We start from the raw sequence: 13,315 nt of genomic DNA on the forward strand, positions 1-13,315 counted from the left end.
TCAATTCTTCTTGCATGGCCATCACCCAATCCGGATCATCCAGAGCTTCTTCAACCTTAAGTGGTTCCAAAGAAGAAACAAACGAGTAATGTTCACAAAAGGTTGCTAAACGAGAACGAGTAGTTACCCCTTTGTTTATGCTTCCAAGAATGTTATCCACGGGATGATCCTTTTGGATAATTTGATGAATTCTTGGATGAGAAACTTGAGCTTCATGTTGTATAGGCTTGACTTCTTGTTCATCCTGAGGTTGATCTTGATGTGGAGATGACGGTTCATCTTCTGTAACCCGGATACTCCGGCCCTGTGTCCGGATACTCCGGACAGGGGATCCGGAGTCTCCGGACATATAACCGGAGTTTCCGGGTTGCGCCGCGGAAGTTGATGTAGATGACCCTTTGAACATCAATACATCATCATCATCTTGATCCTCTTGTTCTTGTGGCTTTATTTCACCAGTGGCTAGCTTCTTGATCGCCTTGTTTGGTGATTCTTCCATGCCTACAACATCATCAACTTGCTCTTCTTGAGAGCCATTAGATTCATCAAATTTCACATCACACGCAACTTCAACACAACCGGAGGTTTTGTTGAAGACACGGTATCCATGAGCATTTGAGGCATAACCAAGAAGAAAACCTTCATCAACTTTAGATGCAAATTTAGAGTTTTTGGGCTTCTTGTTAAGAATGAAGCACTTACTTCCAAAAACTCTAAAATATGACACGTTAGGCTTTTTACCAAGTAGAAACTCGTAGGCCGTCTTGTTCAAGATCTTGTGAAGATAAAGACGGTTGATAGCGTGGCATGCCGTGTTGATTGCTTCCGCCCAAAATTGATCCGAGACCTTGTATTCATCAAGCATTGTTCTTGCGGCTTCAATGAGAGTTCTATTTTTCCTTTCAACAATTCCATTTTGTTGTGGAGTATATGGAACGGAGAACTCATGCCCAATGCCCTCTTCTTCTAAAAATTCTTCAATGTTGGTGTTCTTGAATTCGATGCCATTGTCACTTCTCACTTTCTTGATCTTGGTCTCGAATTCATTTTGAGCTCTTTTTGCAAATTTCTTGAATGTCTCTTGCACTACACCTTTGTCATGCAAAAAGAATACCCAAGTGAAACGAGAATAATCATCAACAATGACAAGTCCGTATTTGTTATCACCAATACTTATGTAAGCCACCGGGCCAAAAAGATCCATGTGTAGTAGTTCAAATGGCTTGACGGTGGTGATGATGCTCTTTGACGGATGATGAACACCAACTTGCTTCCCGGCTTGACAAGCACTACAAATTCGATCTTTCTCAAAAGAAACATTTGTTAGTCCTAGAATGTGATCCCCTTTAGGAGCTTGTTGAGATTTCTCATCCCAACATGAGCTAGTCGGCGATGCCATAACCAACCCAAGCTAGACTTTGCCACCAAGCATGTATCAAGTTGAGCCTTTTCTTGTGAAAAATTCACTAGATAAAGCTTTCCCTTGAGTAGACCCTTGAAGGCAACGGAGCCATCGCTTCTCCTAATGACGGTCACACCTTCGTTAGTGAATAAACAATTGAAACCCGATGCACAAAGTTGTGATATGGATAATAAATTATACCCAAGAGATTCGACTAAGAGAACTTTTGAAAGAGAGAATTTTGAGTTGAGATCAATGTTACCGGTACCAAGCACTTTTCCCTTTTGATTTCCGGCAAAAGTAATGTAATGATCATCATTTGATTCTTTCAAACTCTCAAATATGCTTCCTTCTCCGGTCATATGATTTGTGCATCCGCTATCAATCACCCATGTTGATCCACCGGAGAAGTATTCCTACAAAACAAGATTATTCCTTTCTTTTAGGTACCCAACAATACTTGGGTCCTTGAGTGTTAGTCAAAAGCACTTTGGGTACCCACACATGGCTTTTCACCTTAGTGTTCCATGAGTGGTGACCCACAAATCTAGCAACCACTTTACCATGGTGGTTCCTAGTTAAAACATAATCCGCATAAAATGACATTTGAGATAATGTCTTTGGTGTCTTGGGTGCTTGGAATTTGTCTTGTTTCAAAGAGGATGCAACAATTTTGGCACCTTCATCACACGTTGTGCCTCTCTTGATAAACTTGATTTGACTTAGTCCTTGTTTCTCACTATTTCTCCTATGGATGGGAGTTGTCATGTTCACTAGGCCTCCTCTTGCCCCTAAGGCGGCTTTCTTGTTATTCTTGACATAAGGAATGGTTTGAGAAGTGCCATCTTCATTCTTTCCTAGTCCCTTACCTTTCTCAAATCCATATTTGCTTAAGTATCTTGAACCAAACCCCTTGGTATGCTTCTCAAACTCACCTACCCTAGGTGAGGGATTTGTCTTGAGTACTTCCTTGTGAGATGGTGCCTCTTCTTGCACCAATTGGGTGAGTCTACTAATCTCTTTCTTCATAGCTTGCACTTCGGCATGGTTAGTCACACAAGTTTGAATATCAACATTAAAGCATCGTGCACAACCATTACTAGTTGAAGGACTAGATGACTTTGATGCCTTACAAGTGTTAGAGGAACTTACTAAGAGAGTGCTAACTTTAACTTCAAGTGCCGTGTTCATGGCTTGCAAGCTTGTTAAGCTTTCTTGAAGTTTATCATTGTCTCTCTTTAAGTTAGCATGAGTGTCTTCAACTAAAAGAAGTTCTTTAGTTAAGTCATCCACTTTTCTCCTTTCACTAGTAAATGACTCTTCTACCTCAAGAAGCATGTTATCCTTGGCTTTTAGAGATTCTCCAAGCCTCTTGTTTTCCTTCCTTTCATAGGTAAGGTGCTTTTCAAGAGTTTTGGATTTTTCTCTCTCAAGTCTAAACAATTCCTCTTGTGATTCAAGAGTCTCATCTAGATCATCTAGTTTCATTATTAATTTCATTATTCTAGTTGCCGCACTCTTGCCATATTGTTTAATAAGACTAGCAACTTCATCATCATCATCTATTTCATCATCCGATGAGTTCGGAGATATTACCTTTGAGTTCTTTGCCATCAAGCACATAATTGGATCTTGATCTTCATCATCGGTGAGATCTTCAAACAAGCTTGGTTGATGTGAAGATAAAGTCTTGAATACCATGGTTGCAATATCTTCATTGTCGGAGTTGCTTTCTTCATTTGAATCCCATTCTTGACCAAGATGAGCTTCACCAACATGTTTTTTATATCTTGGCTTATCCCTCTTGGATGAACTCTCCTTGGCATTCTTGTTCTTCTTCTTTTCTTCCGGACAATCCGCAATGAAATGCCCGATTTTCTTGCAACCAAAGCATGGCTTGCTTGATCTTCTTCTTGATTCATTCTTGTTCTTGCCAAAGTTTCGAAAGTTGCCCTTCCTTAGAACTCTTCTAAAGTTCTTGATGAAAAAGGCCATTTGCTCATCATCAAGCTCATCATGTTCACTATCACTAGAGTCTTCAATCTTTGAGGGTTGGGTTGCCTTTTCTTTGCCTTTCAACTTAGCTTGAAGAGCCAACCCATTATTCTTTGCAGCTTGCTCTTGTAGATCGGCCAAATCTTGATTTATTTTGACTCTCTTCAATTGATCATGATGAGCCTCAATTCTTCCAAGAACATTCTCGGCGGTGAAATGCTTGAAACCCCTTTCCGCTCTTATCAAACTAGGTAATGTGACATCCCTAGCCATGTAGACGGTTAAGAGCTTATCCACTATCTCACGATCACCCCATTTGTCTCCACCAAGAGACTTGATTTGATTGGTGATCTTTTTCATGCGGTTATACATCTCCTTAACGGTTTCATCTTTCTTCATGGAGAATAGACTTAGTTCATCTTCCAAAGTCTTGATTCTTGATTCTCGGACTTTTCTTGACCCTTGATGATTTACTTGGAGTGTGTCCCAAGCATCCTTCGCGGTAGAAGAATCTTCAATTTTGTCAAACTCTTCCGGACTCACAGAAGAGTGAAGAATGTTCAATGCTTGATAATTTCTTTGTAAGACATATGCTTGAACGGGTGTTGTGGCTTCTCCATCTTCCGGGATCTCACACCCAACTTCAATGATTTTCCAAAGATCCTTGTGAATTGCACTCAAATAACCAAACATTTTGGTCTTCCATTGATTATACCCCGTCCCATCAAAATAAGGAGGCTTTCCCATGTGGATTGAAGCATTGTGATCACTAGGAATTTGAAATGTATAGTCATGACCAATTTGGTGATAGTCGGCTCTTTTCTTCACCTTTGAAGAGCTTGAAGATCTTCTCTTGTAGTCATTGTCCGAGTCATCACTTGACTCGATTATAACTTTAGTGCTTGATTTCTCTTTCTTTCTTTGCAATTTCTTCTTCTTCCTCCAAGCCTTCCATTCTTGAAATGACAACTCATCATCGGTTGTTTCCAAATCTTCTTCCTCTTCTTGTAGCCTGTTCTTTTTCTTATCTTCTGATTTTTCAAATGACTTCTCCTTCTGAACCTCAACCATTGGATCGGCTTGACCCTTGGATGAAGCGTCACTCGACATCTTGACTCTCCAAGCGGTTAAGCTTCAAATATGGAGAACCTTGCTCTGTTACCAATTGAAAGGACCTCAAGATGCCTAGAGGGGGGTGAATAGGCTAATCTGCAACTTAAAAACACTTCGAGCACGGTTAGCAACACAAGTGTCCGGATACTCCGGATATATGTCCGGATACTCCGGATACAGTGTCCGGAGTCTCCGGAGATAATGTCCGGACTATCCGGGTATGAAAGAAAATGCTACTAATTACAGATAGAGATGCTGTAAATTGAATCCAATAAATTTAGAGGGACAAGTGGTACCTTTGAAGTGTTTCTCACCAGTTGTCTTACTCCTGAGACTTGTACAATGATAGATCGCCCTCAAACCCTAAAAGGTTAGTCTCACAAGCAAACAAATACAAATGTACACTAAAATTGCGAGAGAGACACAGAATTTGTTTCCCGAAGTTCACTCCCAAAGGAGCTACGTCTCCGTTGAGGAAGAATTCAAGAGACGGTGCTCAAGAACTCCTATGCTCCTCTCCCAAGGGTGAGACCAACGCTCAAACCCTAGGGTCACTTACTATGAATTCCTCGGAGAGGAATGAAGATTACAAACCAGCTGTGATGCTCACAAATCAATCACGCAATCACAAGCGACGCCTAGCCGTCTAGGAGCTTGGAGCTCCAAGAGTAATAAACTAGAATCCACGGGCTAGACTTGGATTGATGTGCTCAAGAGATGAAATCAAGGCTTACTTGCACAATCTTAGCTCTTGCAACAATCTCACTTCAAACCCCAACGAAAATCACTCAAGAATGGAGCAAATGGGGAGTGAGAGGGCTCTCTTTTGGTTTTCTGCAGTTCTGGTCGAAAATGAGCAAGAGAGAGAGAGTGAGAGGGGGTATGGGGGTATTTATACCCCCTCTCCCAGAAACTAGCCATTGGGAGAGCGGTATCCGGAAACTCCGGGTATATATCCGGATACTCCGGACATAGGGGTCCGGAGACTCCGGACCAAACTTGTTTTGCAGACCGGAAACAGTAACCCGGACACTCCGGGTATACGTCCGGATACTCCGGACATTCCGGACTGGGACCCGGACACTCCGGGTTAGACACTGAATTTCACATTTAAGTCCCTTTTTGAGTGTTGAGATGGTTTCTTATGATTTTTGTGGGTTCTCTTGAGCACAACTACCATGTCTACACTAGTGGATCACAGTTCCCCTTGATAGTACGGCGTTCCTATACTCAATTTCAAAAATAAAATCTAGTCTTTAAGAACACTTGAGGACGCCGCTTTTCATATCCTTTTTGAGGGTTCACGCTTCTCTAAAAGCTTTGCTTAGTCACCATTAGCACCTGCACACATGCTTAATAACACGATTAAATATACGTGTGCTTTGTCATATATCACCAAAACCCACTTAGGGGGCCTAGATATCTTTCAAGCGGCAAGTTGTCGAGCCCGTCAACGAACTTGTCGAGATTGCTGCGAGAATCCGCGGCGAAGGTTTTCGGCCTCATGTCGACGAGGAACCGCCGAAAGTTATCCGCACCATCTGCGATGCAGACCCATGAGCCGAAAACGAAAGTCGTACCCTGAGAGGGAACTGACCTGATGAAACTGAAAGTTGCCATCGAGCTCGCCGGTGGATCTTCGACGCGTTCCCCTACCTGGCGCGCCAGCTGTCGGTGTTTTACCGGCTGCCCATCGAGGGATATACCCAAGGTGGTAAGTTTTGGGTGTGGAGACGCCGAGATCAGGAACTCGAAGGTGCAAGGAACACAAGACTTAGACAGGTTCGGGCCGCACGGAGCGTAACACCCTACGTCCTGTATGGTTTTGTATTGCCTTTGGTGTAGATTGACCTAATGATCTTCTGTTTTGAGGGGGGTCCCTGTCCTCCCTTATATACCCGAGAGACCAGAGTTACAAAGATGCTAACCAACCCCACCGAGGGATCATACCAGAACATATCTCGAGTAGATCCCCTCCGTGTTGGTTAGCTCTATCTCCTATCTAAACGGGATAAACAAGAGATAAACAAAATGAATAAGAGATAAGACGAACTTAATCTCTTAAACCTCTTTAAACTACGCTACGCGCCCAGCCCGGTAGCCCCGGGTCTGACAGTGTTTTCTGTAATTTTAGAAAAATATAGGGCTTAATCTGTTAAATGTATGTGAGGGTGGATAATTTTGAAATATAGGAAGGGCTGATTTGCAAATGATGCTTTTACCTTTAAACCACTGTAAAAAGTGAAAACAAACCAGGGAGCTTTTTGAAATGTAAAATTCAAATGGGTTTTAAAAGAAATTTGACTAGTTGTATGGTTTTTAAAATAACTTTAAAACCTCAACTCTCCTGAAGTTGAACCCTAAAGCAAAGTGATAAAACTTTCTTTTCTCTACACTTTTTGTTTTGGGAGAATTTTCATTTGAGCTCTGGTTTGAAAGTTACTCAAGATTTATAGTGGTGTCCCTGGGTTTTTCAGTATTTGCAACCGGGTCCTGTCTTCCACCTCCAGCTTGCTCTGCTCTGCTCGTGAGCTCCTGTCACCGCCGCTTAACTCCGGCGAGCTGCCCCGGCCGGCACCTGCCCCTGCGCCGCTCGCCAGTGCCACCTCCACCTCCAGCGGACCTGCCCCCGCTGCTTGCCAGGCCCTGGTGGCCATTTCCCGAGCCGCCACGTCATTTCCCGAGCCCTCCACGGCCGCCACGACATCGCCGGCGTTCAGCTCCTCCTTGCCGCGCCCCAGTGCTTCTCTAAGCGTATAACGCCCTTCAGTACCTCGTGAGCCACCCCTTTTGCCTTATCCCCGAGCTCAAATCACCCCCGGTCGTCTTCTTCCTCGCGCCGCCGCCGTTCTTCCTCCTCCGCCGTTCGGCCTCGCCGTCGGCAGCTCGATCCCGAGCCTCCCCTCCCCAACTTCTTGCTCCACCAGCACCACCTCACCCTCCTGAAGCTCATCGCACCGGCCGTTTTCCATTTCCCCCACCAGGACGCCCTGCCCACGAGCACGCCGCCGTTCCCCCGCCGCCGCAGCTCGGCCTCGTCGCCGTGCCACTGCTCCGCCATTCCCTAGCCCCTGCCAAGTGGAGCAGCAGCACCACATCAACCTCACGAAGCTCTCCAGGCACTTGTCGTCCACTCTCCGACTCTCCAGTCACCGGAACGCCGCCGCCAAGCTTCCAGCCGCCGCCGCCGCCTCTGTCCACCGTCGCGCCGCCGCTACAGCTCCTCCCCGGCCCAACTACGGTCACCCCTAAGTCAGCCGTAAGCCCCTGAGCAATTCCCCTCCCTTTCCCCTCACCGCCGGCGAGCTATCTCGCCGGAATTGCTCGCCGTCGATCTGTCCCCGAGAGGAAAGTCGGCCAGGGACCGGATTGCTCTGTTTTAAAAATTTCCAGGGGTCTGTTTGTAAAGGATCAGTCTCCTTTTCCATTTCTTTTTCAGCCAACTTTGAAAATTCATAGGAAATGGTAGAAAAATCCAAAAATAGTAAAACCAGTTTTGCTGTGTTCATAAAAATGAGATCTACAACTTTTTTTGGTGGTCGCCCTGACAATTTGGAGCTTTCAAGGTTACTAAGGTGTAGTTTGAAATCAACTAGTTTTGAAGTTATTTAAATGTCTTCAAAAAGGGATCTTTTGTGTATAACTTGTGTGATTTAAGTTTATTTCCTGCAATTCTTGGTTACTAGTTAGCTTAAGTAGTGTTTAGTTTTGTGTGAAATATCCAAGACTAGTACAATTTTGTAAATTGAATAATTTCAAAATTTGTCAAAATGAGTTCAAACAACTAAGATTTAAGTATAATAAATGCTAAATGTGTTTAAACCTATGATTAGGAATAATTTGCCTTAGCTTTAGGATACTTGCTTAAGGACAAATATTAGTTGTTTGATGATTTTGTCATTTTATTGTTGATACTGAGTGTGTATTGATTTGTTAAATTACAACTTTATCGTGAAGGAAAGATTTGACATGTTTGTTACTAAAAATCAATCCTTGCATATCATATAGACCCGTCAACACTTGAAGACGGAGACTACAAGTTGATCTTGGAACCCGAACCTGGGCTATCTGAAGACTCCGTCCAAGCTACTGAAGAAGTGACTGAAGCCCCGAACCGACGTTCGGAAGTTTTTAACTCGTCTGACCCTAACTTCGCTTCCGAAGGCAAGCCCCGGTGCACATCCCAATATTTCAAGTTATTACAAATTCATTATTATATTATATATTTTGCATTACGTCTAGGAGTTGAGATGAAACCCTAGTTGCATGATATCTTAGGAAACCAATGTGTTGTACCCGAGTCCTTATCGCTTTGATGCTCTGCTAAATAGGACCGGTAAAAGTCGAGTGATTTCCTGTCACTCGCGCGATATAGGAGTTGCTTGTTTACAATTCTGCAACCACTATAAGGATGACGGACAGGGTCATGTGCTGTATCATGACCTGGAAATTTACCCTGTCTGTCTTGATAAATGCTTTAAGGTCAAAATGTGTGGTAGTGGTGGCTAAGCGTTTGAAAGTACTAGCCACATGCCGTGAAATATGGTAAGCGGTAAGCCTAGTAACCGATCGGCCCGGCAAGTGGACATACCTCCCACCACTCGTATTTTGGTTCTTCTTGTTACTCGATTCGATGTGTGGGAATATGTGTTGCAAGGGCAACCAGGAGTACGGGTTTTGTAGTCGCGCTACAACCGTACGTCCTGCACACATTGGGTGTGCGTATGGTCCTGCAGTCGCTTGTGGTGGCCCTGATCCACAACCCGGAATGAAAGGCAAACGGTTGCTTTGAAATCATCATTGGATGATCCAAGCGTGTGTGTTAGGTTTACCTTGCAAGGTTTAAATTCGGTCCGGATCGTCCGCCTCTCACGAGAATTGAGATTGCTTATCCCTTTTACCACAAAGAGTAAAAAGTATAATTGATGATGGAAGAATCTTGTTGATTGATAATCTCTATCTTGCTTGTTTAGTATAGGTGCTTACCTAGAATGGTTAATCAAGCTAGAATCTGAAAGCTAAAAGTTGAAGTAGATTATACTCTTTGTTGCTTTTCAGCTGAAAATAAACCCAGAACCTTACCATACCTTCATAAGTCTAGTTATGGGCTAAAGTATACCCAAACCCGGGTAAGTCTTGCTGAGTATCATTATACTCAGCCTTGCTAGAACTGCTTTCAGGTTTGCCGGCTGAGAACCAGGCTGATAGTGCGTCCTGCCCCTTTGCTGTTCCGCCTAGCTGGTCCGTGGAATGGGATCCGTCCCCGGCCAGCATTGACCCCTCGGAGTGACACCATCGACTGGGCTACGCATGGTGCTGCTGATGGCGACGTTGTTACTCGCGTTATCTTTTCGCTATGACTTTGGTCAACGGGTGTTTACCCGTTGCTTTAAATAACCCTGTGTTTATTTTGCTCCAGTCAGGGCTGGAGAAAACTGGTTTGTAATAATACTGCTTACTATGTGATAAAGACTTGCGCTGTTATGTACCTGGAGTTCATCTTGTATGAGTATAACCTACTCCGATCCTGTGTAACCGTGGTTGTATCGGGCGGTGACCCGACAGACCCATGAGTTGTTCCATTTGAAGTGCATTCGAGATCATCTTGTCCTTGTAAATGATGATTAGTGCACTTGAACCGGAATAATTCAGACGGTTCTGCCACAGCTGGTATCAGAGCTGTAGGTTTAACCTACACTCTATAGTAGATGCAGGAGAAGATCCAGGGATATTACAGCGCTTAGAAATGATTTCAGAATAAAATTTGGTATAACAAAGGAATTTACAAAAGGCGTTGGATTCGCTAAGGTTGTGTGTTTAGTTCGTAGAGCCCTAAGGGTTAGTTTGGGGAACTATCAGGTGACTGCTAGTTACTATACTAGGTTTCTAACTTCCAGCACTACTTTCTGCAAAAACTTAAATTCATGTACAAACCAACCTTATATTCTGTAACGACATCTTCGATCGTAAGGTAAGAAAGGTAAGGATCCTTAGCCAACTGAGGGAGCTTGGCCTTCCCGTCGGTGATGCGAACCGAACGCTGTTTCTCAAGCAGTGGCCTACTTGAGATGCTGCCAATGTACCAACTTCGGTTGACTACATTGGGAGTATATGGTTCGGCGCAGGGTATGGCGATCGCTGTTCATACCCCCGCATGTTGCGGTACCCCCGTGAATACGTTATTCAATAACGTATGTTAACGTTATCTGTACGGCGGTAATTGTACAGATGCTGTTTCTATAGTGAACAGTAATGTTGGGGACGCTTTCATGACGTGCTGGCATGAAAGGTTCATTATTCTACTGTGATTTTCTGCAGGTACACTAACCACGAGTAATAGGCTTGCGAATAGGAAAAACGACTAGTTATATAGGGAGAGACGTATGAATATGTCACCGAAATTAACTTCGTAAGTCCAAAGTTTCTTCGGCAATTGTGTGTTGGCAAGGTCGATTAGAACCGTGCATGCATAATAAACTTATTCGAATGTCTTGTCTGAATGCTTGGCTAAGGACTATTGAAGAGTGGTCTATCCCAGATACAAACTTGTCACGATCCTTCAGACAGCCATCGGGTTTAGTATCTCCCCATTGCTTATCCATCCTCGAGATCTAGGATGTCCTTTCAGTACTGTTATCCAAATCAGTTATCTCAGTACAGCTATCTAATGAAGTCTTCTGCAGAATAGTTGCATTCCAGCCGTTCAATCATTTCATTAGATTCTTGTTCTATGTTGCTGTACCTTGTATCTTACCAATTGAAATCTTGCTTCAGATGGCTGAGACTCCGAATATTCGTTGGGATCGCGAAGGACACGCTCATACCAATGCCTTGCATTGGGAGGGCTTTCCCCGTCTCTTGTGGGAGTCACTTCAGATTTTCGGTTATGACGCACCCCCACTTTACGACGGACATGAGTTTGTTGAAGCAGGTGTTCCTCGGTGTAGGGTGAAGATGACCATTCCGCAGCATCCCTCTCGTTATTTATGGCAACCTGTTACAATTTGCACGATTGGTCACCGCCTTGTGGATACCTTTGAGTCTGCTGCACTTGAAGCCATTCACGTCTTCTGTGACAAGCATCCCGAGGAAGTGGTTGCCTATCCAATCGGTTTGTTCCCAGCCACAGACTCTCGTGACCCCGAGTGGACTTTCAGGATCTCTTGCTGCAGTCATTTATTGGGAGATCTGTCTCTCGAGACACTGCAGACTCTTATCCGGTTCATGAACGTGCAGCATCATTATCAGTTGCTGCAGCGTCGGGGCATGAACCAGTTGTCCACCTTAGCTCAAGCTCACCATGGAACTATCACCCAGTAGCTTGATGAGTTGAATGAGCTTCACACTATCCAGAATGCTCAGGTCGACCTGTTGGCCCAGCGTGATGTGATCATCAACAACCTGGAAAACCAGATCCATGAGAGGGAGACGGTTATCACCCAGCGCAATACCATTATTGAGTTCCTCCAGGATCAGGTTCAAGATCTCACTATTGAGCTTGATGATGCCGTTAACCATATCAACGAGCTTCATAAGCAGCCCATACCACCTGTAGTGCCCGAAGAAAATGAGAGTGAGGAAGAAGAAGAAGATCCAGAGGAAATAGAAGGAGAATCAAGTCTTGACTCCGAACATGGTGATCCCGTCCCAAATCCCCAATCTAATCACTCATCTTCCGGAAGTCTGTCGTCGGTGGGAAACCTCGACGACTATTAGCTCATCGCTCTCTTCGCTATAATAGATATGTCTAGTGTAGAGTAGGATGATCTGATGGGTAGAATAAGCAGTTGTATAGACTAAGAACCACTTGGATGTAAAATAACATGGTGTGCCTTGTACTGGGAGTTGTGGAAGTTGTGTTGTACTATATGTTGAACCGCATGTTCAGTTATGGAGTTTAAGTTTAGTGTCCTATTGCTGCATACTTTGTCTCTATATTTGCATGTGATGGACCAACTGAACATATGCTGTGTATGCCTGATAACAAAAGGAAATAAGCGTGAGTGAACATGATGGATTTTTCCTTTTGTTTCAGATGGTTGGAGCAACACGTGGAACCCCTGAAGGTTTCCGGCCCGACCAGGCCAGCGGTTCGCAACAACCACCACCTCCGCCACCCAATCTAGCAGAGGTAATGGCCCAGCAGACTGAATTACTGAACCAGCTAGTGAGGGCACAGCTGGGGCACTTCCATCATCAGTCCAGAAACCGCGAGGAGAATGCCTCAGCCGGGTATCAGGATTTCTTCAGTACCCAGCCCCCGCTATTTCATAAGACAGAGGAACCTCTAGACGCTGACGCATGGCTCCGTACTGTGGAGTCCAAGTTTGCCCTATTGTCGGCACCGTGCTCGGAGGCGAACAAAGCCCTCTTTGCAGCACAACAACTCCGTGGTACTGCCCGTATATGGTGGGACCACTATTCTGCGATGCAACCAGATGGTCATGTGGTATCTTGGGAAGAGTTCAAGGCCGCATTCCGCGCCCATCATATTCCTGAAGGCTTGATTGAGCACAAGCTCAATGAATTCTTGGTGTTAACTCAGGGCACTCGCACTGTCATGCAATATGCACAGGTGTTTAATCACCTGTGCCAATATGCGAGCTATCATGCAGATACTGACGCCAAAAAGAGAGACCATTTTCGTCGCGGTCTCAACACCAAGCTCCAGGAATGACTGAACTTAGCCCGAGCCAACACTTTTAACGAGTTGGTCAACATGGCCATCACTCAAGAGGACTGTATCTCCGCTCATCGGGCCGAGAAGAAGAGAAAGATCACCCCTGGTCCCTCCGGCACCCAACA

Source organism: Panicum hallii, chromosome 3 (assembly GCF_002211085.1).
Source record: "Panicum hallii strain FIL2 chromosome 3, PHallii_v3.1, whole genome shotgun sequence".
Classification (NCBI taxonomy): Eukaryota; Viridiplantae; Streptophyta; class Magnoliopsida; order Poales; family Poaceae; genus Panicum; species Panicum hallii.